The sequence below is a fragment of the Capricornis sumatraensis genome, chromosome 9, assembly GCF_032405125.1.
Source record: "Capricornis sumatraensis isolate serow.1 chromosome 9, serow.2, whole genome shotgun sequence".
In the NCBI taxonomy this organism is placed as follows: Eukaryota; Metazoa; Chordata; class Mammalia; order Artiodactyla; family Bovidae; genus Capricornis; species Capricornis sumatraensis.
Genome location: NC_091077.1, coordinates 34,081,731 through 34,109,184, shown reverse-complemented (window position 1 = coordinate 34,109,184; position 27,454 = coordinate 34,081,731). Strand labels below are relative to the sequence as shown.

The 27,454-nt window shown below is 42.4% G+C and overlaps 1 pseudogene; it reads right to left on the bottom strand.

The window, feature by feature from the left end:
- Positions 1-5,225: 5,225 nt before the first annotated feature.
- Positions 5,226-9,527, bottom strand: LOC138086227 (endogenous retrovirus group PABLB member 1 Env polyprotein-like; annotated as a pseudogene).
- Between the last annotated feature and the right edge of the window lie 17,927 nt (positions 9,528-27,454).

Here is a 27,454-nt window from a genome sequence, read left to right as displayed (position 1 = left end):
CAAAACTATTTTTCAGGTAAAATCTAAGAAACTTCCAAGAGACAGTTCTTTTCTAACGTCCACTGGTTGTTCCAGACGATGGAGGAGGATAAAAGCTGCCTGGCTCATGTTATGAACCCAGGGTAAGAAATAAGATTCACACTGTGTATGTGAGTGCACCCTCTGCTGGGGGCTGTGACTCTCTCAGTGCCAGGGAGACATTGGAGCCTGGCCTTTGCCTACTGAGTCCAAAGATGTGCCACAAAGATGCCAGGCCCTTCTCTCTCTCTTCTTCCTCAACCTCTCCAGCAGACAAGAGCTCCATGTACTCAGTATGGGAGACCTCAGCTGGTACGTGGGGACTCAGAGTCACACCAGGACCTCCTGAATAGAGGACACTTGCAGAGAGAAGGGGACAGCACTTTTCCTTCCTAGGGTAGCTGGGTCAGAAAGTCTTTCCTTTGTCTGAGCTGAAATCTGCTTTGTTGGGGGCACTCCCTGAGTATATGATCTGCTTGAGCACCTCAGTTGGAACAGTAAATAGCAACCAGCTGGGAAAAAACAGGGTCTTCAGGTCTGTGGTGCTGCAGTTACAGACCAAGTTCCAGGAAGATACTGGTTACCCCACACTGGGGACCTTAAGCAGATGGAAGACAGACCAGGAGAGTGAAGGGTCTTGAGTGGAGTGGCCCATGGCAACTGGGTTAGTTGTTCTGCACACAACTGCTGTTGCTGGGTAGCACAGGATATGAATGGTGTTGAGAAAATCCCATATTAACCAGAAGCTTCTCAATTATACTGATATCATTTTGTAAAATATTTATTTGGCTGTACCTAATTAATTTATTGGGCTTCCCTGGTGGCTCAGACGTATAAGAATCTGTCTGCAATGCAGGAGACCTGGGTTCGATCCCTGGTTCGGGAAGATCCCCTAGAGAAGGGAGTGGCATCTCACTCCAGTACTATTTCCTGGGAAATCCATGGACAGAGGAATCTGGTGGTCTACAGTCCGTGGGGCTGCAAAGAGTCAGAAGCCATTGAGCATGCCCTGCACCACCCGGTCTTACTCACAGTCCATGGGACCTTTTATCTTCTTTGTGGCATGCAGGATCTTTAGTTGCGGCATGTGGGGCCTTAGTTCCCTGACCAGAGATTGAACTCTAGCCCCCTGCATTGAGAGCAAGGAGTCTTAGGGAAGTCCCTAAGATATTAGGGAAGTCCCTGATATCATTTGTTTATCAGTCTGTATATAGGAACTTCTGCAAGACAGACTGTATCTAGGAATTAATTTATCTAAGATTATGCATGTGCTCTATGGGGAAAATTTTTTTAATGTAAATAAAGAGCATAGAAGATGATCTGAATAAATGGAGAAACATTTCATGCTCTTGGATGAAATGACTAATATAATGAAGATGGCAATTTTTCCTAAATTATGTATAATTTCCATTCAATCCTGATGAAAATTCCATTTGGATTTTTGGATGAATTTGATAGCTTCTACTTAAAAATTTAGTAGAAATTTCATAAAGAAAGCTGAGCAATGAAGAATTGATGCTTTTGAACTGTGGGGTTGAAGACTCTTGAGGGTCCCTTGGACAGCAAGGAGATCAAACCACTCAATCCTAAGGGACTCAGTCCTGAATATTCATTTGAAGGACTGATGCTGAAGCTCCAAAACTTTGGCCACCTGATGCAAAGAACTGACTCATTGGAAAAGATCCTAATGCTCGGAAACATTGAAGGCAGGAGGAGAAGGGGATGACAGAGGATGAGATGGTTGGATGGCATCACCTACTCAATGGACATGGGTTTGAGCAAGCTCCAGGAGTTGGTGATGGACAGGGAAGCCTGGTGTGCCACAGTCCGTGGGGTCACAAAGAGTCAGACACGACTGAGCAACTGAACGGAATTTGAAAATTTATACAGAATAATAAAAGTGCACAAATAATAAGCCAATGTCTTTTTAAAAATTGTAGTAAACACATCAGATCATTGCTCCTGACAAATGTACAGTACAATAATGCTAACTATAAGCAGAATGTTATACAGCAGGTCTCCAGAACTTTTCTATAATAAGCCAAGCTTGCAGAAGAAAACTGAATATAACATTTCCTGGCAGATACTGAGACAGGCTACCAAGTCATAGTAATGAAAACAGTGCGATATTGGTACAAGGCCAGGCAAATTGATCAGTGGAACAGAACAGAGAATTCCACAGATTCGTGTATTGATTGGAAGTTAATATATTGTAAAGGTGGCACCACATGTCAATGGGAAAAGGAAAGATTGTATATTAGACACTACTGGATGAACAGGCTCATTACACAGAGAAGAATAAGGTTGATCTTGTCAAACATCATATACAAAGGCAGATTCCAGATGACTAAAAGACCTAAATGTAAAAGTTTAAACTGTACAATTATTAGAAGAAAATGTAGAACTTCTTTGTGACCTTAAGGTGGGGATTTATTAACGAAAAGCTCAAATGTGAAATCTTTAAGAAGAGAAGTTGATTTTGTTTACCTCTGAGCAATGTTATTACAAAGATTAGAATGTTAACAGACTATGAATCAAGTTCTAATGCCAACAAGAGACTCGTGTCTGAAAAATACTGCAAATTAACAAGAAAAAGGTACAATCTCTAGTGGAAAATGGTGACGTATAGGAAAAGAAAATTTACAGAATAAATGCAAAATTTTATAAGAGCATATGCAGATAGAAGAGTGTATGTTGTTTATAAAGGAGGAGAGAAATGCTGGTGGGCCATGGGGACTTAAAATATACACATGAATAAACAAAGGAACAAATTAATAATTAAGAGAGGAGTCTGTGGACCAATGAACTGAGCCCCACCAACTGAGGCATGTCATCACCTTCTCTGAAGGAGACCCAAAAAGAAAAGGAAAGCAACATAATTGAAGGTATCTGTCTCGTTAAAGCTTTGAACCCTCCCCTTCTCTCTAATGTTATCCCTTGAGGCCCTGTAAACATCTTCCTGTTAATTAGGTACCTTCAGAGGCTGTCTTGATGATTATCTGAAGTGATGTATGTAGGGCACCGGCACAGAGTATATCCTCAAATGCTAGTTACCTGGTCCTTACTTGAATACGTTCTTTTTCATTGGCTTTCCCCCTAACAGTTCTTCATTTAACACTTAAAAGTCTTTCACTTTGGGTTCATTCTTCTCTGGTTTTCTCTATCACACTCCATCACTCTATCACACTCTATCTAAATGTGGTCACCTTAGTTTTTTCCTACAGGTGTGTCTCCCTTCTGGAGATCTCATGCAGCCTGGGAAAGCATAAGCTGCATCACCCTGATGGCTCAGGTGGAGTCCCCTCCAGCCCTCCATCCCCACTCCGGAATCTATCAAGTAACTTCTGCTGCCAGCAGCCTTTCTTTCCCATCCCCTCTTTGTGTCATACTTTTTCAGCCCCACGAAGAGAGGTTGCGTGTTGAATTTCACTTCATTAAATTTGCTCTCAGCCTGTCAATTGTGCTTTCAAACAAGGTCTCCAGCTTTGTATCATTCTGGAATTTGATATATGTATTGGGTGGATTTCCATGGTGCTGTGGGCAGAGCTAGGCCAAATTGAGGGATGGTCCAAAAGGCAGGTTTAACTTCAACTTAGGGTAGATTTTGAAAAATCAGAGCTGTCTCAACATGAAATGGGTTTCCCTGGAAAGTAGTGAATTCATCATCAGTGGGGGTGTTCCAAGTGTGGTTGCTTGATCAAGGCAGGGCTGGTGGAGTCCTGAGGATCTTGCTTCTCCTGTCACATTAGAATCATCTGGTTGTTGTTATTCAGTCAGTAAGTCACGTCCAACTCTTTGAGATGCCATGGACTGCAGCATGACAGGCTCCTCTGTCCTGGCTCCCAGAGTTTGCTAAAGCTCATGTCCATTGACTCAGTGATGCCATCCGACCATCTCATCATCTGTCGTCCCCTTCTCCTCTTGCCCTCAATCTTTCCCAGCATCAGGGTCTATTTCAATGAGTCAGCTCTTCGCATCAGGTGGCCAAAGTATTGGAACTTCAGCTTCAGCATCAGTCCTTCCAATGAATATTCAGGGTTGATTTCCTTTAGGATTGATGGGTTTGATCTCTTTGCAGTCCAAGGGACTCACAAGAGTCTTCTCTAGCACCACTGTTTGAAAACATCAGTTCTTTGATTCTCAGCCTTCTTTATGATCCAACTCTTGTATCCATACATGACTACTGGAAAAACCATAGCTTTGACTATACAGACCTTTGTTGGCAAAGTAATGTCTCTGCTTTTTAATACAGTGTCTAGGTTTGTCATAGTTTTCCTTCCAAGGAGCAAGTGTCTTTTAATTTCATGGATGCATTCACCATCCACAGTGATTTGGAGCCTAAGAAAATAAAATCTGTCACTACTTCCACTTTTCCGCTTTCTATCTGCCATGAAGTGGTGGGACCAGATGCCATGATCTTAGTTTTTTTTTCAATAATCTGGAGAGTTGTTTAAAGCTCACTTTCCCTAAGATAGCCTGATTTAATTGCTCTAACATGGGACCAGACATCAGCTTTAAAGCTTCCCAAGTGATTCCAACGTGCCTGTAGGGCTGAGAACGCAGAAAGAAATTAAACTTAGGAAAGTTGAGTTTGACAACCTAAAACTCTGTCTTTCATCTCAGAAATATTATTTTTCGTTCTATTTGGTATCAAGCTGGTGTGTTGTAGCCACGAATTCTGGGAAACAAACTCACTCAGAAGGACAATGCAGATAGTGGAGTGGTTTATTATAGCGGCGGGCTCAAGGCAGAGTCTCCTCGTAGCCAAGGACCCAGACCGGTTTTTGTGAAAACCTTATATACCCTAAGTGTACGTGCTCAACTCACCTCCCCAAATTCTTTGACACTTGTCTGAACAAAGGAAAAGAAAGATACAATCAAATTAACCCATGATTCATATGTTTTACGCCTAGGTAGTTATTATCAATAGGCCTGTGGTCATACCCCAGTAAGCATAATAGAATGTATGATTCTATTTGGTTACACAGATAATTACGGTTTCTTTTAGGCGATGGAGAGTCTAGGTATGAGCCCTGGGGCTCTTCCATAGGGGTGGGGGTTGGGGGTCTGGTTTTTCAGTTGTATGTCGTTTCCATAGATACTGGGCATATAGCTCAAAGTCCACAGTCTAGCCCAAGATGGAGTCCTGCTTTCAAGGTGGAGCCTGTTCTGTCTGTTTCCTCTTTCATTTCCCCTTCTTGATGCTCTTATCTCATAGTATGAGCATCACTCATAGGGATATATTGCACCCTGGCTCTCTGACCGCCAATTTGGGAGAATGACACCAACCTTTGGGTTACAAAGTTCATAATACATTGTAAAATGCAGGGTCCACAAAGCAGAACTATCAAGGCAATTCTAACAAGGGTAAATATAGTTTTCCACCAATCACCTTCACCCAGGATGGGACCGAAGTCCAGAAAGGAATCTTTTCATTTGACATTGCTTTTACCTGGTTTTTCATGTCATCTAAAGCAGCTGATACATTCCCACAACATTCAACTTTAATTATAGCACAGGTCCCTCCTTGAGCAGCTGTGAGCATGTCCAAAGCCATTCTATTTTGAATTACTGCTTTTCTCATTTGGATTTGTTCTTCATTTAAGGCTTGGATGGCTTTAGCACCATCTAGGAGGGCCTGTTTTGTGAAATTAGTCAAGGCCTCTACTTTAATCATAATATCTGTTGTCCCTATAGAAGGTACAAATGAGGCAGCAATATACTCATACCATTGAAACACAGACCTCGTCCACCTAGCATGTAAATAAGGTAGATTTACCAGGGCTTGTTGTAGGTTAGGCTTTATGCCTCCATGGGCAAAAGTGAATCCCGGGGTGCAGCAGCCTACCCAGCCAATTGGTAACCAAGGCCAAAGGTTAGGCCCACAAAGCCATTGGGTTTCATTGGGCACCATCCAGTGGATTCCAGGGTTATATTTCCAATCAGAGCCTGGCCAATGGATGGACTGGTTGGGGTGGTATGTGACCTCGAATGTTCATTTACATTGTTCGGGGGATAGGTACCCCATATATTTTAGTTCTTTTAGGTCTAATGGAGGTCACCAAACCCTACCCTTTGTTCTTTGTGTTCCCAGCATATAGAAGTAGGAGTAATTGATTGACCCTTTTCTGGGGTCATCTAGAAATATTCATCCCAGACTTGGTAGAATTGTTCAACATACCTAGAGGCCTGTCCTCCCTTTCTGGTCAGGGAGCGTTTTTCCTTTTTGTTCTTTAACTATGAGGTAGAGGCTTCTGTTACTCCTATGAAACTGGCGTTTACATCAAATGTAACCCCATGACCCGAGTCTATTGACTGTAGGTCTGGCTTACACCAAGAGAGCAGGGAGAGATTATGATTGACAACAGAAAGGAAAGTCTCTTTTTGTTGTCCCAGAAAAGAGCAGGTTTAAAATCTCCTTGGCGGAGTGGTGACACCCAAGGAAGTCCATCCATCACAGACAGAGGCATAGCCCCACGTAGCCAGCCGTTGCAGGTGTTGTGGAAGTCCACGTAGGAATGTGCCCATGAGACGGAAACATTGTCCTGAGTTGAAACGAAAGTTAAATTCAAAATCACGTTGATGAGGCCAAGCAGCAGGAGTTGATTATGCGGCATATCCTGAAGGGGCTGGTCCAGGATCTTCTTTCCCTTCTTCTTAAGGATGATCTTAGTCTCTCGAGGGTCAGTGGGGTCCCTCTGTGCAGCCCACTCAGCGTTTTCTGGGTCTGCGTGGTATGTTCTCTTCACCCTCGTGTGGTGGATCCAGGGACTGACACCTGCAACTTTAACTGCCGTAGGGGTGGTTAGAACAACAGTATATGGACCCTTCCAATGTGAGGCCAAGGAGTCGTGTTGCCAGTCCTTGACACAAATCCCCGGGCACAAATTCGTCAATCTGTTCCCCTAGGGGGAACGGCACCCTTTCTTGTACAAACTTAGTTGCCTGATTTATTACCTTACCCAGTTGTTCCATCTGCTGTGAAATCTCATCTCCCCTTATTTGTTGACACCTGTTTTATTATGGGAGGGGCCTCCCATACACAATTTCGTACAGAGAATAGCCATGGGACCATGGGGTCATCCTGAGTGTGAACAGAGCCATCGGATGCTGGAGGCCAGCGTGAGGAATTCCATCCGTGACAAGGTCGAGTCAGATCTCAGGTTTTCTGCCTGGCATTTCCTGAGCATGTACCTCAAAAAATAAGAATCTGCCTGCTTTTCCACTCTTCTGACATTCTCTGGGAAACGTCAATTCAGGGCTTTAGTCTTCTGCATTTGAAAGAGTGTTTCAATCCAAAAACCCCTCTGATGGCTTTTTAGCCTGCCTGCATGTGATCACAGCTGCGCATGTGATTGTTTGAGGCCTCCTGACCGCAGGAGGCACATGAAGCTTTAAACATCCTAGGAATGTAGGGGCTTTCGAAGAGTCAAATCATTAGAATAGGACTGATTAAAGGTTTCATTTATTGAGCCAATACTTGCTGCCAAATTTTCATATCCTTTATTTTTAGTTATAGTTGGTATATAGAAAAACAAGTAGTAGACCTGGTATTAGCAACATTAGATCTTTGAGTTCAGTACCTTCTTTGTTATAACCCACTGCGCCTTTGTTCTGTAGAGATGTAACTTTAGTGCTTTAAGGAGATGCAGATTAAAGAAAAACACTTCAGGGGAAACGAGATTAACATTCATTAAGAAAGAGAGCCAAAAAGTGTTAGCAAGCCTCTGGGCCAGAAGATAATGTAAATCACCTGAGACCTTCTGTATACAAAAAGATAAACAGAAAGAGTCTGGGCTGCTAACGCTACATAATTTTGTATTACCCATTGATCTCTATGTATAATCAAAAGTATAAAAGGCTTTGAAGGACAATAGAAGGGGAACAAGTCGCTGGGCTGGTTTCCCCCGTGTCTCCTCTTTACTCTAATTTCAGGCTGAATTCCCATCTGGGGTGTGGAGGCTCACTATGTCTACTTACTTGTCCCGGCTTTTAAGATCCATAAGAGAGAGAGCCCAAGGTGGGGCACTCTCCGATATTCAAACGGGCGCTGGCGCCCTAATGTAGATGGTGCAAGCTCCTTGTCTGGAACTTTATTGGTTTTCCACGTAACCCAAGTTAATCAGCCTCTTCTCTCCACTTAATTTTCCTATTACACTATTTCTTCCTAATCTAATCTTATATTAATAAATAAATAAGTTTTCCTCGCCTACTCCGTCCACCCTTCGAATTCCCTGGATCCACCGGGGCTGGACCCCGGCAGTTGGAAACAAGTCCACCCAGGAGCAGTTGGTCTCTATGATCCACTTGGAGAGTGTCTCTCTAAGTGTCTGGTTGGGTCCTTGCACCATCTCAGAACTCTGGGGCCTATATGCTGTATATAATTTCCACTTGATGTTTAAAGTTTTGCTTACTTGTTATACTAAGTCAGCTACAAAAGCCGGGCCATTGTCCAATCCAGTGCTGGTAGGAAATCCAGTTCTGGGAACTATTTCACTAAGCAGGCACTGGGCTACTTTTGATGCTTTTTCAGTCCGGGTAGGAAAAGCTTCTACCTATCCTGAGAACGTACATACCATGACCAGCAGGTAAGGGTAGTGTTGGTGAGGTTTCATTTCAGTGCAGTCCAGTTCCAGGTGTTCAACGGGCAGCGTGCCTTTTAGCTGAATCCCCAGAGGTTTCTGTCTGTGCCAAGAGGCAGCATGACCTGTGAACAGGCAGTGTAATTCTGAGATTTGTCCTGTGTAGGGAAGAGAGGCGGGGAACCAAGAAATATCTTTGAATTAGCTCTTCCAGTTTATCATCGCCTAGGTGGGTCGCTTGGTGTATTTGGCTTACCAGAGTGGGTGCCAGCTCCTCCAGTATCAATAATTTGCCACTTGGCAATTCCCACTATCTCTTTTCAGTCTTGATGGCCCCTTCCACTTTGGCTAGTTGGTTTTGGGCTTCAGTGTATTTTATAGAGTTCAGTGTTAGCTCAGGCAGCTCCGCCAATACGAGAGCTTTACTGGGGCTTCACTTGTCACCCCCCAAGCCCTCGGCTGCTTGTTTAGCGGTCTTATCTGCCAGTCTATTTCCCCGAGCCTGGGGGGTATCCTCTTTTTGATGTCCTCGGCAATGTATGACTGCAACCCTTTCTGGTTCCAGGCAGCAACTAATAGGGCCAGAATTTCTTCCTTATTTTTAATATCTTTTCCACTAGCTATCAAAAGGCCTCTCTCCTTATACAGAGCCCTGTGTACATGTAGTGTGGCAAAAGCATACCTGGAGTCTGTGTAAATGTTTGTCTTCTTACCTTTTGACAGCTGGAGGGCCCGGATTAGAGCAAATAGTTCAGCCCATTGAGCGGACCAGTGTGATGGCAGAGAGCTAGCCTCAAGGATGGTTTCTTCAATGACTACTGCATATCCCGACAGTTGTTGTCCTTGTTTCACCAGGCTGGTGCCTTTGGTGTCCAGGATTGGCTGGTCTCTCAAGTCAGCTCTACTGGCATATTTCTTTGCAATCATGTGAGGGCCCACCTTCTCCCACAGGGAGGAGAGTGGCCGGGTTCAAGGGCTGACAATTCAGTAGTAACCTGGGGGTTCTCACATAACAGTCTCTGGTATTGAGTAACATCTCTGGTATTGAGTAATTGAGGGGTGTCGACAGCCATTTATGGGGGTCCCTTGGCAGGAGAGTGTTGACCTCATGCGGGACTTTCATGATCAGATCTTGTCTGAAAGTCAGCTTGGTTGCCTCCCGAACCAGTAAGGCAACTGCAGCAACTGCCTGTAAGCATACCCGCCACCCAGTGGCCACATTGTCCTGTTTTGGGAAATAAGCCACGGGTCTGTCCCATGTCCCCTTAATCTGGGACAATACTCCCATAGCTACCTTGTCCTTTTCAGTCACGTAAAGAGTAAACAGCTTAGCAAGGTCAGGCAGGTCGAAGGCAGGTGCTGGCGTAATTGTATTGGGTTTGAGAATTGATGCTTTTGAACTGTGGTGTTGGAGAAGACTCTTGAGAGTCCCTTGGACTGTAAGGAGATCCAACCAGTCCATCCTAGGGGAGATCAGTCCTCGGTGTTCTTTGGAAGGAGTGATGGTAAAGCTGAAACTCCAGTACTTTGGCCACCTCATGCAAAGAGTTGACTCATTGGAAAAGACTGTGATGCTGGGAGGGATTGGGGGCAGGAGGAGAAGGGGACGACCCAGGATGAGATGGCTTGATGGCATCACCGACTTGATGAACATGAGTTTGAGTGAACTCCGGGAGTTGGTGATGGACAGGGAGGCCTGGCGTGCTGCGATTCATGGGGTCGCAAAGAGTCAGACACGACTGAGCGACTGAACTGAACTGAGTTCTATTACTAGTGGGAGTTGTTCTGCAAACCTGGTTGTGTGTGTGTGTGTGTGTGTGTGTGTGTGTTTGTAGGGTGTTGTCTTCTGCTCGGACCTCAGGGAATTGTTGAGTTAACTCTCTTCTCTCGACTGTTTAGCCCATCTGGTTTCCCTTCTGGGAGATCGTGCAACCTCCATTCATCTTGAGGGGTTACTGAGAGAAAGAGTAAATAGGTGATTGAGCCCAGTTGAAGAGTGGGTCTTTCGTGGCGGGGAAAGGTCACTAGTGCCCCCAATTTAGACAGCAGGTCTCTTCCCAACAAAGGTACTGGGCATTCAGGATGTATAAAAATTCATGAGTCACTTGGTGTCCCCCCATCTGACATTTTCAGGGTAGGCTTGAGACACAAAGGGGCCTTTGCCACCATCTGAGACCCAGCAGCCTCTGTATTTATTGGTGTGTAAAGTCCACAGGCCTTGCCCAATCTTTTGTAGCACTCAGAGGGTGATTCGCTTTCCCTTTGAATCACTGCAGAGGGTTTTGGCCTACTTATAGGTTTTTGGGCCCTCCTCTTGAGACCTTGTAAAATAGCCACCTGATATCTCTCCAGGTGGCCCCTCCCTTCCTCTGTGTTACAGTCCTAATTGGGCCTCTCATCGAGGGTGGCTAGTTCTGCCCACCGCTGCAGGTTTGCAGTACCCCCAGGTGTCATTTCTCTTAACCATTTTCTGGCCTCAGGATACTGTGTCTTTCCTCAGTGCTGAAAAGGGAGACTGGTAGTTGGATTATGTCATCCCATGTAGGGCAGTGGGTTTGAAAAATAGTCTCCATTAGCCTAATCAGGGCTTGTGGCTCCCCCGAGTGTGGTGGAGTGTGTCTCTGCCAGTTTAATATATCCGTAGAGGAAAATGGCTGGTAATAATAAGCTACGGGGGCTGATGGTAGTGCCCACATGCGTCCTGAACCAGAGGCTGTTGTAGCTCTCTGAGGGGCATCTGTAGTGGGGTTCTTTTATGCTGTTCCTTGGCAGAGCACAGCCTCTATCTAATTCCCGTGTTTTCTTCCCCTTCCCGTCAGTACTCACTGGGAGAGGGTGATACAATCTAGGAGGTCCAGCTGAGGTGGAATTCTGGGGGCGTTGACCAGAGGTTTCCATCGCTGGGACTGGAGCCTGCTGAAACAGCGGCTCTACGATCTCCCATCTCTGGGAGAGCTGCTGGAGGAGCAGTGTGTGCTGCAGGAACTTGACCTGGTCCTGGATTGGGCGTTAAGGTGGCCTCCAGTCCTGCGGAGCACTTGGAGGCAGGCATGTCATTATCCAGTATGCGGGAAGGGTCAGGTCATCCCTGTCCAAATCCTGCAGAATTCCCTTTTTTATCAGTCAATCTTTGTGCCATTATTATTTTTCCCTTTCCCTTCTGGACACAGAATCTTGTCCAAGTAGGAGGGTCTTGAGCTAACCCTAGCCATGAGTCAATATCTGGATATTGATCCGGGTGCCCTGGCTCTCCTGTGACTACTGTATAGACTGCTTCCACTATTTTTAAGTTCATGGTGTTCTCTGGTGGCCATCCTACTCCCACAGGGGGCCATTCGGCCTCATAGAGTATGCGGAGGCGGTTAGCGTCATCTTTACCCATAGTCTCCTCCATCCCTTCTTTAAATTTTTAATCATGCACTCCAATACAGTTGCCTTAGATTCACTTCCCCCCATCTCGCTTACCTTCTCAGATCTTCTATTTTTCCTTTTCTTTCTGCCTACGAAGTTCTCAGTACCCTATGTACTTCTGATATTTCCACTCAATGAAACACGTAAATTGCCATTTCACCTCCTTCCTAATTGGGGTGGGAAGAGCCCTACCTGTCAGATCCCAGAGGGAGAAGGGGGATCAGCATGTCTTCACCTGCCGGTCAGCACGGCCAAACCAGAACACCACGTGATCCAAGACTGTTTCTCCCTTAACTTTTAAAGTCCGTTCTGCCTTGGGCTTGATCAGGTGTGGATGAAAACACAGATGGGTTAAATATCCCATGTCCCAGGGAAAAGCCAATTCGTACTCACTTAAGTGTCCCCCTCCTTCTAGCCTGACAATTCTGAGGGGGTCAAGAATGTCACAGCAGATGGGACACCTCCTTGGGGAGGGCAGAATACGAGTACACAAAGACCAAGTTTCTTCCCCTAAAAATCCCCTGGCAATTGCTTGGTATTTTCCCCAAGACGGCATGGACACCACCTCCTAAAAGACATTCACAAATTTCCTTCCTAAGCCCTAACACGCTTGTCAACCTGTGTACCAGGCAATCATTTCCACCTGCCTATTCCAGGCTCCTGCAGGTCTATGCCCCTTCTAGTCCCTCCCAGGGCGGTGATCAGGCCCCCTCTTCCACCCTGCTGGGTGGATTCCTCCTCCCCTGAGCGCTCAGTTCCCCTGCTGTCGTCCACCACCTGCTAATGTGAAAGGTCCAGGCGTTGAGAAGCAGAATGCTTCCAGAAGGGCGAGGCGCCTTCCCTCCTCTAGAAGATTCGAGCCACAAGGGCTCGGAGTAGTCCCAAATGGGACCTGTCTCCTCAAAGTGAGGAGTTTTCTGGCCAATGCACCAAATGTTGTAGACACGTGTTCCGGGAAACAAACTCACTTAGAAGGATAACGCAAATAGTGGAGTGCAGTTTATTACACCAGCGGGCCCAAGGCAGAATCTCTTCTTAGCCAAGGACCCCGACCAGTTTTTGTGAAAAGCTTGTATATCTTAAGTGTACATGCTCAAACCCACCTCCCCAAATTCTCTGAAACAATGGAAAAGAAAGATACAATCAAAGTTAATCCGTGATTCGTATGCCTTAAACCCGTGATTTGTATGCCTTAAGCCTAGGTAGTTAACATTGGACAATGATCAATAGGCCTGTGGTCATACCCCAATAAGCATAATAGAATTTATGATTTTATTAGGTTACACAGATAATTAGGGTATTCTTTTAGGCGACTGGGAGTCTAGGTACGAGCCCTGGGGCTCTTCCATGGAGGTGGGGGAGGCAGTCTGGTTTTCCAGTTGGGATGTCGTTTCCATAGATACTGGCATATAGCTCAAAGTCCACAGTCCAGCCCAAGATGCAGTCCTGCTTTCAAGGTGGAGCCTGTTCTGTCTATTTCCTCCTTCAGGTGCTTAGGTGCTTTTTGATGCTGACCTCCTTTTCCTCCTCATGTTTTCTTTCAGCTCAGCCCTCCTGTGTCCACCTGGAGCATCTCTGGATGGCAGGTGGCTGCCCCTGATGCAGCCACTCTCCCTCTCAGGTGCCGGCATGTTTTGCTCCATTTAAGATTGATCGCCTTAAAGTGCCTTCTTGGCCTCTCACACTGAAAATCACAGCACTTTCTCTAGAGGGACAATTTTCTGCAGGATTGGCTATTTTAAACAGTAGCACAAGAGTGAAGAAGACACATTTAACTGTGGGAAGGGTATCAGCAGTAGCCCTAAGTGTAACTTTTCTTTCTGGGGCCCACTTGTTGAACTGGTTTAGAAAACCCCAGATTCTTGTTAATTTAAACAATCGGAAGAGAAATTAAGGAATGACTACAGGGACCTCTATTTAGGGGTGCTTGTTAATTATCTGCATCCTACAGAGAAAATGATGAGGTGAGGAGGAGGAAGAGAAATGGGGGGAGAGAGAGAGAAATCTGCTGCAGGACCCCCGCCTGTAATAGAAGCATCGACCTTACGTCCCCTCATCACAGAGTGCACGTCCTGTTTTTCTGCAAAATGAACTTATCATGAAATTTGAGATGCCCCTTCCCCTCTGTCCTTTTCAGACTTGCTGTCTGCTCTTTTGGTCTTTTTAGCTCCCAGGAGGGCAGATGGATAGGCTGGCTCTCTGTGACTCAGTGCCATTTTATAGAGTTAATTCTTCTGTCTCTTGCCTTCTTTCAAGATAAAGATCAGGGCTTGACATTATGGCAGGCCTCCTTAAAGATCTGTGAGAGGGTAAGGTTCTTTAAAATATAATCACTTGCTTCCAGGCAAATAGCAATAGTTCCTGTTCCCCAACTTTAACCTTCCAACTATTAAATGTTAAATGTAAACAAGATAAACCTTTATATTGCATTAAATACCTTCCTTTAAAAAATTTCCTTCTCAGATACATTCTCCCTTGGATTTCTATCCTTAACCAGAGTTTGCTGTATTTACTCCTTCCTATTTTTTTTTAATTGGAGTATAGTTGATTTACAGTGTATGTTAGTTTCAGGTGTACAGCGTAGTGATTCTGTTATACATACATATAAAAGAACATATGTATTATTTTCAGATTCTTTTCCATTATAGGTTACTACAAAATATTGAGTATAGTTCCCTATGCTATACACTAGGTCCTTGTTGATTATCTATTTTATGTATAGTAGTATGTATATGTTAATCCCAAACTCTTAATTTATCCACCACCCTTCCCCCATTGATGACTATAAATTTGCTCTTTATGTCCGTGGGTCTCTTTCTGTGTTGTAAATAAGTTCATTTGCATCTTTGTTTTGGTTGCACATATAAGCAATATCATATGATATTTGTCTTTGTCTGGCTTACTTAGTGTCACATCTATAGGTCCATCCATGTGGCTGCAAATGGCATTATTTCATTATTTTTTAATGATAGTATTCCACTGTATTGTATATGTGTGTACCATCATTCATCTGTCAATGGACATATAGCTTGCTTCTCTTTTCTAAATTCTTAAGATGGAGTGCATGAAGAATATATATGTATATTTTTGATTAATTTTATTGAAAAATTGTATAAAGTATAAGTTGCTTTACAATGTCATGTTAGTTTCTACTGTACAGCAAAGTGAATCAGCTGTATGTATACATATATCCCTCCTTTTTAGATTTCCTTTCCAGTTAGGTCATCACAGAGTGCTGAGTAGAGTTCCTTGAGCTCTACAGTAGGTTCTCATTAGTTACCTATTTTATACATAGTATCAGTAATACATGTCAACCCCAATCTCTCAATTCATCCCACTTCACCCATTTCCCCCCTTTGATGTCCATATGCTTGTTCTCTACATCTTTCTGTTTTGCAAATAAGATCATCTATACCATGTTTCTAGATTCCACATATATGCATTAATATATGGTATTTGTTTTCCTCTTTCTGACTTAGTTCACTGTGTATGACAGTCTCTCTAGATCCATCCATGTCTTTACAAATGACACAAATTTTTCCTTTTTTTGACTGAGTAATATTCCATTATGTATATGTACCACATTTTCATTACCTGTCAATGGGTATTTAGGTTGCTTCCATGTCCTGGCTATTGTAAATAGTGCTGCAATGAATACTGGGATGTGTGTGTCTTTTTTTTTAAATTAATTAATTTATTTTAATTGAAGGCTAAGGCTAATTACTTTACAATATTGTGGTGGTTTTTGCCATACATTGACATGAATCAGCCATGAATGTACATGTGTCCCCCATCCCGAACCCCCCTCCCACCCCCCCGCCCCCATCCCATCCCACAGCGTTGTCCCAGTGCACCAGCTTTGAGTGCCCTGTTTCATGCATTGAACTTGGACTGGTCATCTGTTTCACGTATGGTAATATACATGTTTCAATACTGTTCTCTCAAATCATCCCACCCTTACCTTCTCTCACAGAGTCCAAAAGTCTTTCTTTATATCTGTGTCTCTTTTGCTGTCTTGCATATGGGGTCATCGTTACCATCTTTCTAAATTCCATATATATGTGTTAGTATACTGTATTGGTGTTTTTCTTTCTGACTTACTTCACTCTGTATAATAGGCTCCAGTTTCATCCGCCTCATTAGTGTGTTAGTCACTCAGTCATGTCCAACTCTTTGTGACCCCATGTACTGTAGCCCTCCAGGCTCCTCTGTCTATGGGATTTTCCAGGCAAGAATACTGGAGCGGGTTGCCATTTCCTTCTCCAGGGGATCTTCCCAACCCAGGAATTGAACCCAGGTCTCCTGGATTGCAGGCAGATTCTTTACTCTCTGAGCCACTGGGGAAGCCTTCCACCTCATTAGAACTGATTCAAATGTGTTCTTTTTAATAGCTGGGTAATATTCCATTGTGTATATGTACCACAGCTTTCTTATCCATTCTTTTGCTGATGGGCGTCTAGGTTGCTTCCATGCCCTGGCTATTGTAAACAGTGCTGTTATGAACACTGGGGTGCATGTGTCTTTTTGCATTATGGTTTTCTCTTGATACTGCTATGCTCAGTAGTGGGATTGCTGGGTCATATAGTAGTTCTGTTTTTAGTTTTTTAAGGAGCCTCCATGCTGTTCTCCATAGTGGCTGCATCAATTTACATCCTCACCGACAGTGCAGGAGGGTTCCCTTTTCTCCACGTTTATTGGGAGATTTGTTTGTAGATGGCCTGTGTGAAGTGATGCCTCACTGTAGTTTTGATTTGCATTTCTCTACTAATGAGTGATAATGAGCATCTTTCCATGTGTTTGTTGGCCTTTGTTTTCTTTGGAAAAATGTCTGTTTAGGTCTTCTACCCACTTTTTGACTGGGCTTTTTTTTTTTTTTCTTCTTTTTCAATTGAGCTGCATGAGCTGTTTGTATATTTTGGAGACTAATCCTTTGTCATTTGCTTCATTTGGAAATATTTTCTCCTATTCTGAGGGTTGTCTTTTCTTCTTGTTTCTGGTTTCCTTTGCTGTGCAAGGGCATTTAAGTTTAATAGGGAGTATATTTTTTAAGTCATGAGGAAAATTCTGTTTGTCTGTTATCTCATTGGTAAGTGCTCCTGTTTCTGCTGGGTTGGCTTTATTGAGCTAAGGCTGAACTGTGATACTCTCCACTCAGCCATTGTATTGCCCTCCTGGAGTCTCAATTACTACATCACCCTTGGTTGGAACTCTGGATTCAGACGAGGAGAATCTGAAAGATGAAAATAAGGGCTTCTTAATTATGGAATTATGCTCTTTCCTTGAGCAAATAGAGAAAAACATGAGTTCATATCTACGTGGATCATTTTTTAACTCATATTTTTTTGGAGGTATGTTAAATTGATGCTCACGAAACACAGAATTGCTAGGCTTCAACTATGTGCCTTTAGTATAGCTGGCTGACATGTAGTGCCCAGCAGCCTTCCACAGAACAAACCAGGATGATGGTTGCCCAAGGAGGTAAGGAGTTTCACTTTTGGCTTAGCTGTAATTGCCAAAGATTTCACTTTAGAAATCTGGTCCCCCAAAGGGCTGGAGATGGATAGGTGCTTCTGGCTCTAGGATGTTCTCAACGGTTTTGAGCTCCCTTATGAATTGTTTGAATGACTGTAAGAACAAGGCTTCAAGAACTTCCTAGCCAAGAGCAGTAACCCCTTGCTGGTGGAGGTTGATAGTGTTGGCATGACCGAGCGAACAAGTGACAGATACATGACCTCCTCAAAGCTTCTAGGAGCCTTTTATCATGGAGGGTGCTCTTAGCCTGGAGAAATGGGGACCATTAAATCATAAGGAATTGTGGCATCCTGGCCCAGCATCTAGTAAGAGGTACTAAGAGCAGCACAGCCACCCAGCCTCTGGGTCCTGGCTGCCTGGAGCTTTTGCTTAACTTTGAAAAATAACCAAACAAAATCACACACACACACACACACACGAGCTCATGCTGAATGAATGGCAGACCCAGAATCATGCTAGCAGATATAATGGAAATGAGTTTTATTAAATATGTAATTTTGAACTATCCGAGTTCAGCTAGTTACACCAGAACTGTGTGATGAGTCAGGAGACTATGAGTATGAATAATGCCTTGGCATGCATTTGCCTTATTTCTGAGTTAAGTTCCATGTTTATATGATAATCATTGATCTTCTCTAGCTACCAGGCAGGTTCAGTCCCTGGGTCTGGAAGATCCATTGGAGGAGGATATGGCAACCCACTCTAGTATTCGTACATAGGGACTCCCATGAACAGAGGAGCCTAGTGGGCTACAGTCACAAAGAGTCAGATACAAATGAAGTGATTTAGCCCACATGCATGCATTATCAACAGTTCAGGCAGTCTTCCCAATTATGTTTTTGTCTTGTGACCTACTTCTGAAAAAGTGTGGATGTGTTTGATCTAGATTGTGGTGGTCTTGGACCTGCTCTGCCTGGGTTCCTTGTTTGTCCTTCCCCTGTTGTGTTCTCTATCATGAAGAACTATAGAGGCTGCTGCAGGGCTACCTACAGAGGCTGTGGTTTACCAAAGTCCTGTGTTTGATGGCTTCTCACTGAGTTGAGCCACTAGAGGCCCTGGTGAGAGCCTGGAGGAGGGAGATTGGGAGAAGCCAGGGTAATTTCCCTCCTCCTTCTACCCTGGGCTGATGCTCTGGCAGCAGGTGAATTTTTCCTGTGGCTCCAGCTCCCACTGTACAGGCTGTCCTTGGTTCCAGCTCTGTTGGCTCATGGACCCTCCTGAGTTCCAAGAGTACTACCTCTTCTCTTTGTTCTGCAGCCTAAAGGTGGGATTGGCTTCCTGTTGTTGCTAACATCTGGGTTGTCATCATTTCCTGTTCGACTCTCAGCTTTTCCATCACCTGTGTAACCCATTCTGCACCCTCAATCTCTTCTGTTTATTCAATACTTGCAATGGTACATCATCCACCTCCACATTTTGTGAAAAGGAATTTGAAGTCCAGAGAGGCTGAAGTGTGCTTTCTAAGGCTCTCTGGAAGTCAGACTTGTAGCACTTCAGTCACCAACAATGTGGTTAAGAATCCAGAAGTAGAAAATTAAAAGCAAACAAACAAACAAACAAACAAACAAAAAGTTAACCCGTGATTCATATGCAAAAAAAAAAAAAGAAAGAATCCAGAAATAAGAAACCACTATAATTTCTTTAATGTGAGTAGCTATCTGAAAATCCTTGCAGTAAGGTCCAAACATCAGTCCCTCTAAACAGACATTCATTAAGCCTATTATTTGTTTTTGCAAGTAATTATTCAACTTGTTGTCACTAAAATTCTCCTGGGAAACCAGTGCTCATATTTGCTTGGTGACAGCATTGCTCTTAGGCTGTTGTTTCATTGACTGGAGCTCTTACGGCCTGGAATTGTGGCAAATGGTACAATTGTGGTGAATGGCACAGTTCCCCAGGCACCTAGTTCACTGTTAACTGGAGTCTCGCCCAGTGTAATCTGGGTTGATCATTTATAGAAGCCAAGAGAACTGAAATCCCCAGGCAGAGAACTGAATAAATGAGTGGTTTCATTTTCCTCACCCAGTGAGATGGGACATTGCCAGCAGCAGTCCCAGATTAAGGATGTTAGGACTGAACCCTTCACTGTGGTGGTGGCTGTGCAGGCCCACTGCTTCAATCTTCTTTCAAGAAAGAATTTCCCATCTTGAGAGATTCCAAATGTAATGCTTTCAGGATCCGCCTCAACTTTCCATCCAGGGCCACAGTTTTCCCAGGCAGCCCCCAAGGAATGCCTGAACATAGCAGGAGGCACTTGCTCATGGCCATTTCTGTGCAATATAGGACAGTCTCCACTCTGGAGGGTCCCATTGGGTTTGCTGAGATTTTTGTCAGATAGGCATTTCAATTCAAGGCTTCTCCTGTTTAATACTGCCTTCTTCCCTCTTTCTTTTCAAAAGAGTGGTCAAATTTTCAAATGAGAAAATCTGAAGGATTTTGTGGCTCAACCCCCACCACCCCACAACACCACTTTTGATCTTTACCCTCCCAATAACCCGAGTTGCACTCCTAACTGTGATTCAGTGTCTGTCTCCTGGAGGTCCTAACTGGCTGCACTCCTCTTGGTCTACCTCTACTATTTTTTTAATGGAATATAACTGATGTATAATATCATATGTTACAGGTGTACAATATAGTGATTTGCAATCTGTCCATGGGATTTCCCAGGCAAGAATACTGGAGTGGGTTGCCATTTCCTCCTCCAGGGAATCTTCCTGACCCAGGGATTGAACCTGAGTCTCCTGCGTTGCCGGCACACTCTTTACCATCTGAGCTACCAGAGAAGTTGAGTTATACTCTGTTTACAGTTATTAAGAAATATTGACTATATTCCCTATGTTGTCTCCTTGTCTCTTATTTCATATTTTTCACTACATTAAAAAAAATTTATAGTGGAGTGTGGTTGATTTTTATGTTAGCTCCAGTGTTCTTGCCTGGAGAATCCCAGGGATGGGGGAGCCTGGTGGGCTGCCATCTATGGGGTCGCACAGAGTCGGACACGACTGAAGTGACTTAGCAGCAGCAGCAGCAGCTGTACAGCAAAGCAATTCAGTTATTCATATACATGCCCCTATTTTTTTTTTTCAGATTCTTTTCCCATTTAAGTTATTACAGAATATTGAGTTGAGTTCCTTGTGTTATACCCTATGTCCTTCTTAACTAACTGTTTTATATATAGTAGTGTGTATGTCAAGCCCCCATTTGTTTATTTAACTTATATGCAGAGTACATCATGTGAAATGCCAGGCTGGATGAAGCACACACTGGAATCAAGATTGCAGGGAGAAAGATCAATGACCTCAGATATGCAGACGACACCACCCTTATGGCAGAAAGTGAGGAGGAACTAAAGAGCCTCTTAATGAAAGTGAAAGAGGAAAGTGAAAAATTGGCTTAAACTCAACATTAAAAAAACTAAGCAGTCCCATAACTTCATGGCAAATAGATGGGGCAAAAATGGAAACAGTGACAGACTTTATTTTCTTGGACTCCAAAATCACTGCAAATGATGACTGCAGCCATGAAATTAAAGGACACTTTCTCCTTGGAAGAAAAGCTTTGACAAACCTAGACAGCATATTAAAAAGCAGAGATATTACTTTGCCGACAAAGGTCCGTCTAGTCAAACTATGGTTTTTCCAGTGGTCATGTATGGATGTGAGAGTTGAACCATAAAGAAAGCTAAGTGCCAAAGAATTAATGCTTTTGAACTGTGGTGTTGGACAAGACTCTTGAGAGTCTCTTGAACAGCAAGGAGATCAAACCGGTCAATCCTAAGGGAAATCAGTCCTGAATATTCATTGGAAGGACTGATGCTGAAGCTGGACCTCCAATACTTTGGCCACCTGATGCAAAGAACTGACTCATTGGAAAAGACCCTTATGCTGGGAAAGATTGAAGGCAGGAGGAGAAGGGGACAACAGAGGATGAGATGGTTGGATGGCATCTCCAACTTGATGGACATGAGTTTAAGTGAGCTCTGGGAGTTGGTGAAGGACAGGGAGGCCTGGTGTGCTGCAGTCCATGGGGTCGCAAAGAATAGGACATGACTGAGTGACTGAATTGACTGATGTCAACCCCAATCTCCTAATTTCTCTCTCCTCTACCTTTCTTCTTTAGTAACCATAAGTTTGTAGAATGGTAATCCCACCTCCAGCCTCTCAGCATTGTGCCTGTGCTTTAGTAGAATGCAGCACTACCAATTGATTCTGTTCTTCTTTTAGGAAATTTTACTGCCTTCATTTCTTAGGCCAGAACTGTGTCCTGTAACTATAGCAACCACAAAGGAGGTGGGGAAATGTTTTTTGTTTTAGCTAAATGTATTATGGTCCCAACAAAACTGAATTCTGCTACTGAGAAAGAAGAAAAGAATAGGTATTCTCTAGATGAGCAGTCCCCAATCTTTTTGGCACCAGGCACTGGTTTTGTGGAAGACAGTTTTTCTACAGACTGGGGTTCGGGGATAGCTTTGGGACTATTCAAGTGCATTACATTTATTGTGCACTTTATTTCTATTATTATTAAGTCAACTTCATCTCAATCATCAGGCATTAGATCCTGGAGTTAGGGAACACCTGCTGTAAGCAACAAGTAGTTTTTGCCCCAGCTTACCTGGAGAATTCCATGGACAGAGGAGCCTGGCAGGCTACAGTCCTTAGGGTTGCAAAGAGTTGGACATGACTGAGCAACTATCACTTACTCACTTATTTTCATTTCTGGAAAACCTTTTTTTAAAAATAGTTGAAACAGTTGATATATGCAATTATATTAGTTTAGGTTACTACATAGTAATTTGACACTGCATATATTATAAAATGATCACCATGATAACTCTAGTAACCATCTGTCCATATATAAACTTGTTAAAATATTACTAATCATATTCCTTATGCTGTTATATTCCCATGGTTTATTTATCATATAACTGGAGGTTTGTATTTCTTATCTTCTACATCTGCTTCACGTTCCCTCCCCACCCCTGCCTTCTGGCAACCACCTGTTCTCTGTATGTATGATTCTGTTTTCATTTCGTGTTTATTTGCTTTTGTTTTTTAAATTCCACATGTAAGTGAGATGATGTGGTATTTGTCTTTCTCTAACTTGTTTCACTTAGGATAATACCATTTAGGTCCATCCATGCTGTTGCAAATGATAAGGTTTGATATTTTTTATCAAATATTCTGAAGACTATTCCATTGTGCTTTTGTCATATCCCACATCTTTATCCATTTGTCTGTGTACGGACACTTAGGTTTCTTTTGTATCTTGGCTATTTAAATAGTGCTGTAATAAGCATTAGAACACATATATCTTTTCAAATTAGTGTTTTTGTTTTCCTTGTTTCATACATTGCTGGGATGTATGGTAGTTCTGTTTTTAATTTCTTGAGGAACCTCCATACTGTTGCCGTAGTCCCACCAATGATGTGTGAGGATTCCCTTTCATATACTTCTTGTTACATGTTTATTGGTTGTCTTTTTTGATGGTAGTCATTCTGACAGGTGTGAGCTGGTATTGCATTGTCATTTTGATTTGCATTTTCCTGATGAAAAGCAATGTTGAACATCTTTTCATGTGTCTGCTGGCCATCCGTGTACTTTCTTTGGGAAAATGTCTTTTCAGCTCCTCTGCCCAGTTTTTGATTGGATTGTTTGTTTTTTGATGTTGAATCGCATGTGTTCTTTGTATAATATATTTTGGATATTAACCCCTTGTCAGATATATTGTTCTCAAATATATTCTCCTCTCAGATTTTTTTTCTACCTTGAAAAGGAGAGGGAGCCACAGCAGAGAGAATAAGCCTTATGTCTCCTTTCAAACAACACTTTAAAGGGAGATAACCCATTTGCTAGGTAGCATATAACAAGTTCTTTAAGAATTTGCCTTAGCAAGTTACTTTTGAACAAAATGTGAAACGTGAGATTGAGAACTATTTTGAACAACCATCTCAGTGTTTATAACAAAGTCTTAATTTGTCACATTCTTTTTGGAGAAAGCTGTCTTTTCTAATGATGTCACCATTATTTAAAGCACTTTTGAGTTCTGGTCTTACTGATTTTGGAACTTCATAAGTTATGCAGAAAATTGGTATCATTACTTGACAGGAGATTCCAGTTGATCAAAATACCATTTACCATATTTTCCTGATCTGGCTCTAAATGTCTGTCTATTCTCCAAATCTACTTATAATATGAAAATTTGTCATCACTGAGTCTGTGTCATAAACTAAAGGAAATTTTAAGAGGCGTTCAAAAATATTTTGAGTAAAGGCAGTATTGTTGGAGTAAAGTCATAGACTCCTGAGGTGTCTAGTTGTATATACCCTTTATTTTGTCAGATATTGAATCACCTACTCTAAGAACAGTTTAAAAACATATCTAGATAATCTTCTCTATTCAAATCTAAGAACTTTTTAAATTAAAATTTTTTTATTGAATGAAAAATTCTTTAAGTTCTACAATGCTTTACAATTTTCAGAAGTTTCACACACACAGTTTCATATAATCCCATAATATAATAACCTCATTTTTAATCCCCTATGCCTATAAATAATGCCCCTCTCCCTCCTTTCTCCCCACTGGCAACCACCAGTGTATTCTCTGTTTCTGCTAGTCTGTTTCCTTTTTGTTTTTATTCACTGATTTGTTGAATGTTTTAAATTCCACACATAAATGTGGAAACTTTTACTTAACTTTGTTCCATTACTATTTTTCATTTTTTAATGAAACACCTATTGATATCCTATAAAACATTAGTTTGGTAGATATACCATTAAACCAATTCTTTATTTCAACCAATTTCACAGATCTAAGGGGCTGTTTTAGAATTTGATGAAATTAGGAAATTTTATAGAGTTAAACATGCCCATTCCCAGCTCTTAAAAATATCCCAAAGAGTAAAGCAGTTATCCTCCACTTAAAAATAAATAAATGTAAATAAAATGTAATATAAATAAATTGTAAATATAAATAAACATTTGTAAATAAATGTAAATAAAATTCCAAAGAAGTTAAGCTAATTCTAATACAGATTCTAAGACATCAGAATCTGGCAAGGATGAAATGATGAAGAACTTGGCAAGATGTTATGCTATAGTAATTAAAAGATTTTTAACATGCTAAGCACAGATCATTTTCAGAAAAGGCTGAGAAGTATTTGTTTTGAATTTCAATAAAAATTAAAGAAAATGTAATTAAAGTATACTCAAAATGTATGAATAATTTCTCTAGGGATGTTATATAAATGTAGTATTTGATCCATTGCTTCAAGATAATGTTTATTGCTGCTGTGAAAAGAGAGGGATTTACCATAATAATATCAGTGTCATTTTACATTGAATACAGCTAATATCAAATTGGCTATTACCAGAGTCAGATGAGCATCCCAGGAGCAGATGTAATGGACATTTAAAGAAATGAAGGGAGCTGGCCCTGCTGCTGGACTTTCTGTACAGCATCATGCCTCCTTGGAATCCCCCCTATCCTGCCACTCCCCCCTCCCCCGCCAACCCCACCATGCTGTTCTCCCTGTCTGTGTGAATTGATATATTGTCCAAAGTTTAACTTTCATCACGGACACCACCTCCTCTATGAGGTCTTCTCTGGTATTCTCCGGTGGCCTGTTCTGTCTCTCTGCCTCTAGACCCTTAGCACTGGGGAGTTAATGCATTTGTCTTATGGCATTTCATTCTGCATTGGTTGTGGTATATGTGATACTGTCAAGATCCTTTCATGCAACCCACATGCCACCTTGAAATCCTTGTTTGCATGTCTTGTATTTAGCCAACACATAGCTAGTGTCCAAGTTTTATGAATTGAATTGTGAAAAAAGAAAAAACAAAACAAAGCTGAAATACCCAGCTACTTCCTGTAAGTACTCTCATACTGAGAGAAACTGGTAAAAACAAAATGGGCACCTGAGGACAGTCCCCTCAATATTTTGTGTTGATATTAGCATTAATGGTCTTCCCAGGACACCAGTATGTACCTAAGGAGGAACTTAAAGTCTATTATTTCATCATTGCGTCTCTAAGGGACAATGCTAATTTAACCAGGAGGAGAAGGGGATGACAGAGGATGAGATGGCTGGATGGCATCACCAACTTGATAGACATGGGTGTGGGTGAACTCCGGGAGTTGGTGATGGACAGGGAGGCCTGGTGTGGTGCAGTTCATGGGGTCACAAAGAGTCGGACACGACTGAGCTACTGAACTGAACTGAATTTAACCAGGAGAGTATTTCTCAGCATTTCTAATGCATGGCTGTTTTTTTACTGTGTTATTATCTTAAGGTATGTAAATTCTTGGCAACTGTCTGGGTTAAATAAATAAACAAAAACAAAGCATGCTATGAAAAGCTCCATTACCTCTTGACTTTGAGCAATTGCCTAATTAACTCAAGTTCAAAGCTTACCCATGGAATTCCTTGTAATAATGACTTACATTTGTCTAGTGATGGGAGATTTACAAGGTGCTTTCTTGTGTGGCATTCATTCAATCAATCAACTTGTCAATTAAATTAATCCTTCAACAGACATTTCTTTATGGCCTATTACATACCAAGCATTGGCAAGCATGATCTGAGGAATCCTAAAATAAATAAGACAAAGGTGCTGCCTTTGTAAAAGTCTTCAGTTTGGTGAGGGTTGACAGAAATACAAGCAAGCAGATGACTGAAATGCTGTGATTGAAGCTTGTAAACACCTTAGTGGGGGCAAAGGTGGGGAGTGGGCCATTCTCACTAAGGTGACGTGAATGAAAGTCGCTCAGTCATGTCTGACTCTTTGCAACCCCGTGGAGTATACAGTCCATGAAATTTTCTAGTCCAGAATACTGGAGTGGGTAGCCTACCCCTTCTCCAACAGATCTTCCTGACCCAGGAATCAAACTGGGGTTTCCTGCATTGTAGGAAGATTCTTTACCCACTGAACTATCGGGGAAGCTACTAGGGAAAGTGGACAGGAGAGCATTCATAGCAGAGGGGTCATTGAGTGAAGTCTTATGTGATTCTTACTAGTGAGAACCTGGCTTATGTGCGAAGCATCTTCTCTGAGGTGACCCTGTTCTTAAGACTTCAGAAGTGACTGTCCCACTGCACAGCATAGCTCTCCTGTACCCCGTGAGATGTCTGGAGTGTGACTCTCATGTTCTAGCAGTGATGAAAAAGGGAAGGTAAAGTCGGAAAGCCTGAAAATGAGGATTAAGTTTATGCAAAATGATCTTGGTTCCGAGTAACAAGAAAAATAGCTTGATTGAAAGTGTTATTCATCCATAAAGAAAGAGAAAGCCAAACCCAAAGGCAGGGTTTAGAGTTGGAAACAATGGCTTTGCTAAGATTTACAAGCCTGTGGGATTTCTCAGTTGCATAGGGTATTAAGGAAAGTTATTTGAAAAGTATTCAAATTATTTGGACATTATTTTCCCTAGGCAATATGGAAACTCACTTTTTGGTGATTGGGTCTCTATTAACATAAAACTGTGCAGGAAATGAGGTTTAAAAGGATGACCCACTTCTTCTGCTGTCACCACCCACAGACTCCAATTTAATTTCTGTTCACTAGAGGCCCCTAGTTTTTTTCCATGGGACGGATGCTTCTCTCTAGTCACACTTTTGGTGTGTGTGGCCACATTCCACTAGGTTGGTGGCACACTGATTGGTGAGGTGCCTTAAAAAGACACCCACAGTCATTTAAGATAACCTGGCAAAAACAACTTAGTATTGGCACATATTTTTTTTTTCTCTCTAAAAGGAAGCTTAATATTGGATGTTAGAATGTAATATCATACAGAGATCTCTAATATGAGCTAAGACTGCCTGGATAGTATGATGGAAGGGGATTTGGTCTTTTTCTTTGCCTTCGTACTTCATGTCATCACCTACACATTAGGAGCTGGAGTGATGCATTTTATAAA